Raw genomic sequence first — 4,716 nt, forward strand, 5'->3', positions numbered from 1 at the left:
GGAAACTAGAAAAGATACTCCAAAATCCCTCTGTCATAACTGCAATACTAAACCACTCTATATGTAAAAAAAAAATTTCAATTTTTTCTATTTGGTAGTTTATTCATAAATGTTCCTCAAACTTAGTGATTTAAACATGGGCAGCATAGGCACCTCCGGCTCCCCTTAATTACCATCTTGCGGCCATAATCAAGTTGGAAGCCTTTTCGCATGAATCACCTGAGTATAAATGACAGCACCGCCACTGCACTGCCCAATTATACCTTGTGCACGCATTACTGCCGCCATATGCGTATGTGCATGTCACTACTCCATGACTATTGTCATCGCAGTTGCTACCACCACGCGTAAAAATCGCTAGGTTAGGTTAACTTCCGTTGTGTTAGGAGAACTTCGTGTGCGAAAACCCCCTATGTGTTTCGAATGACTGATTTGTCATTGAATTTCTTACGGAAATGAAAAAGTAAAACTAGCCTCTGGATGAGATTTTCACTCTGCAGCGGAGTGTGCGCTAATATGAAACTTCCTGGCAGATTAAAACTGCGTGCCGGACCGAGACTCGAACTCGGGACCCTTGCCTTTCACGGGCAAGTGCTCTACCAACTGAGCTACCCAGGCATGACTCACGCCCCGTCCTCATAGCTTTACTTCTGCCAGTACCTGTCTCCTACCTTCAAAACTTTACAGAAGCTCTCCTACGAACGCCTATATAAGACAACAAGTGTCTGGCACAGTTGTTAGATAGATTTAAATTAGTTTGAACGTGGTGTTATAGTCGGTGCACGAGCGATTGGGCACAGCATCTCCGAGGTAGCGATGAAGTGGGATTTTCCAGTACTACCATTCCACTAGTGTACCGTGAATACCAGGAAACTGGTAAAACGTCAAATCGCCGACAGCGCTGCGGCCGGAGAAGATCCCGCAAGAATGGGACCAATGACGACTGAAGAGAATCGTTCAACGTGACAGAAGAGCAACCCTTCGCAGGAGAACGTCTGTAAAGTTTGAAAGGTAGGAGACGAGGTACTGGCAGAAGTAAAGCTGTGAGGACAGGGCGTGAGTCGTGCTTGGGTAGCTAAGTTGTAAAGCACTTTCCCGCGAAAGGCAAAGGTCCCGAGTTCGATTCTCGGTCCGGCACACAGTTTTAATCCGCCAGGAAGTTTCAAAACTTGCCCCTATTCGTCTACATATGGCCGTATGAGGATCTACTATAACCTGTAGAAGTGTTTAAAATGAATTGTGGGACACGCAGTGTGTAAAATGGCAGGGACGAGTTATCGGTAAAATCGCGTCTGCTGTAAAGTTTATTCGTGCATTTAGATTTATGTTACTCTTCGACCTGTTTTTTGTGAAAGCTGCCAGTTATCAGCTCCAGGTACAGCAACGTAAGTCTGAATGTAACACCGTGATTACAGGCAACAAGAGCGGGATAGCTGCTGAACAAAACGCTGTTGTCGCACTCTAGTGCATTACTCGAGTTGACGGAAACGTCATCCATCACGGCCGGTGCAGGAGATGAATTCCTCGCGTGTTGACATCGTTCGAGAGATCGCCAACTCTTGGCTACATGCACCCCGCAACACGGTTGTATTATCTAAGGATGGCGTTCTTTTTTAAATTCTTTATTCAAATTAATATAATTATACATATCGACGCACTACCTAAGTAAATTCGTGGGTCCTAATTTCATACTGTTTTACATTTCTGCAGCTTAATTTCTAAGACCACGGGTATAATACAATTGTTCCTTCACAACTACAGTGATCTCTAGTCTACTGTTATTCAGTTTATACATATTTGATTTATACATATTTGATTTGAACTTCCTCTACAACTATTGTTATTAGAGTGCAACTTTGTTTATCCTATTGATCTACGCTACCTGCAGCGTTACAGGCGTGCCAGCGATCTATAAACCTACGTTATTGTAGGCTTTGCCCACCGAGCAAGTTTGTGCAAGATTAAAATTTCAGTTCGTAAGAAAGTGTAAGCCGTGGAGAACTAATTACTGACGCGAATTAATTTCTTAATAGCGCTCGTGAGAGATACGCTACGCCATGAAACAACGTTCGACTATCAGCATGTTAACTCTGCGATAGAAGACAAGGTTAAATCTTTACAACCTAGCAGTGAAAGTATGTGTTTATTTGTTGTTGTTGAAATAGACTTCCAAACGAGATCTATCCATGAGACGAAAATATTGGTTGGGCTTTATCCCTTTCTTTTTTTTTTTTAATACAAAGAAAATAATGTGTATTGCATTTCACGTCTTCAAAAATGGTTCAAACGGCTCTGAGCACTATGGGACTTAACATCTATGGTCATCAGTCCCCTAGAACTTAGAACTACTTAAACCTAACTAATCTAAGGACAGCACACAACACCCAGTCATCACGAGGCAGAGAAATTTCACGTCTTCGTTTTATTATGTTTGTAGTTTAGGTGCAAAAAATTTCGACAAATCATTTTATCTACAAGAAATTTTAAGAACGTTGGTTTCCGCGGCCGGTTTCATAGCGATTAAAATTCTTCTGGGTATTATGCCGCGTCATTGCTAAAAACTAACAACAATTACGCAAGTTAACTAATAATAATGCAAGTTCGTTTATTATTGTTGTTAGTTTTTAGCAATGATGCGGCATAATACCCGGAAGAATTTTAATCACTAAGAAATTATAAGTCGAGCACATCACTCGTATCTTAACGTAAATAACACATGTCCTCTTTCTTGTAATACACGTAAATTTCTAATTTCTTAGTTTTGATAATACACACTGACCGAAAAAGAGTCTGAACACCAGAATATAACTAATGTGGAATAATGAAATTTGGGGAATACATTTGTCTAGGTAAGGTATTTAATTCAACAGCATTGCAAGGTAGCACGTTTATGTAAGGGCGAGATAAGCCACTGCTAATGTGAAATTGTGGTACATTAATAAGAGGCGTAACCTCCAGAATGTTGAATGCAAGCATGCGACCGTGCATGCATTTGTTGTACAGGTGCCGGATGTCAGTTTGTGGGGCTGAGTTCCAGGCGCGTTGAACTTCGTCGGTCAGTACAGGGATGGCTAATGCTGTTTGAGGATGACGCTGGAGTTATCGTCCGAATATGTACCGTATGTGCTCGATTGGAGACACATCTGGTGCTCGAGAAGGCCAAGGAGCATGATGACTCTGTAGAGCACATCGGACTGCAACAGCGGTATGTAGGTGAGTGTTATCCTGTTGGAAAACATCCCCTGGAATTATGATCATGAATGGCAGAATAGTAGGTCGAATGACAATATTGACGTACATATTTGCAGTCAGGGTGCGTGGGATAACCACGAGAGTGCTCCTGTTGTCATATGAAATCTCACTCCAGGCCATAACTCCAGGTGTAGTTCCGGCGTGTCTAGCTCGGAGACAGGTTGGTTGCAGGCCCTCAATTGGCCCCCTCTTCTATGCAACACACTGCCATTATTGGCACCGATGCAGAGCTAGCTTCCATCAGAAAACACAACAGACCACCATCCTGTCCTTCAACGGGGTCTCGCTTGACACCACTCCAGTCGCAAATGGTGGGGTGTTGGGGTCAGCGGGATGGACTCTACAGGGCGTGTGGCTCGGAGATGTCACTGACGTAACCGATTTGTGACAGTTCGTTGTGTCACAGTGGTGCCAACTGCTGCTCAGATCGCTTCTGCAGATGCAGTGCGATGCGCCAGAGCCGTACGATCGTACATTCCCGTGACCACCTCTGCAGTATCACGGAATGAACATCCAGCTTCTCGAAGAACTATTACACGACCTCTTCCACACTCAATGAGGAGTTCCTAATGGCACCTTTGTCTCGCCGGCCGGGGTGACCGTGCGGTTCTAGGCGCTGCACTCTGGAACCGCGTGACCGCTCCGGTCGCAGGTTCGAATCCTGCCTCGGGCATGGATGTGTGTGATGTCCTCAGGTTAGTTAGGTTTAAGTAGTTCTAAGTTATAGAGGACTGATGACTTTAGAAGCTAAGTCCCATAGTGCTCAGAGCCATTTGAAACATTTTTTTTTTTTGTTTGCAGCAGACTTCCTGAACACATTATCAGTTCGAATATAATATACTCCACGAATCAACATGCTTTTAGAAAGCATCATTCGTGTGAAACTCAGATTGCCCTTTCCTCACGTGGCATACTGAGAAGTATGCATGAAGGGCAAATGTTCAAATGTGTTCAGAAGTTAAGTCCCGTAGTGCTTAGAGCCATTTTTTATGTGAAATCTTATGGGACTTAACTGCTAAGGTCCCTAAGCTTACACACTACTTAACCTAAATTATCCTAAGGACAAACACACACACTTTTCTCGAGGGAGGACTCGAACCTCCGCCGGGACCAGCCGCACAGTCCATGACCACAGCGCCTCATACCGCTCGGCTAATCCCGCGCGGCCTTTGTCTATTTAAAGGCTTTCTTCACTTTATGACCTTTCCAAGGCCAGTCTCTAAAGTATCACTTTCTCACGACCGGTATTTAAACAAACCTGATTTGTATCCTCATAGCGGCACTACTAGCGCCACTCTTAATCTATTGTCGTGAAATTTGAATATCATCTTTCAGATATATAGAAACACTACTACCAAGTTTTGTGTCGGACAATTCAGCGTACACAACTTTCCCACTAGAGCGCGCCCCGCTAAGCACAACAGTGCAGGCGCAGCGCTCGTCCGTCTCCGCACTACGAGATGG

The 4,716-nt window shown here is 43.9% G+C and overlaps 1 non-coding gene across 1 annotated transcript; it reads right to left on the reverse strand.

Annotated features, from left to right (window-relative positions):
• Positions 1-541: 541 nt before the first annotated feature.
• Trnas-uga (transfer RNA serine (anticodon UGA)) lies at positions 542-618 on the reverse strand. The gene has a single exon. It is a non-coding gene; the product is annotated as a tRNA-Ser (tRNA).
• Positions 619-4,716: the final 4,098 nt, after the last annotated feature.

Source organism: Schistocerca serialis, chromosome 12 (genome assembly GCF_023864345.2).
Source record: "Schistocerca serialis cubense isolate TAMUIC-IGC-003099 chromosome 12, iqSchSeri2.2, whole genome shotgun sequence".
NCBI classification, from domain to species: domain Eukaryota; kingdom Metazoa; phylum Arthropoda; class Insecta; order Orthoptera; family Acrididae; genus Schistocerca; species Schistocerca serialis.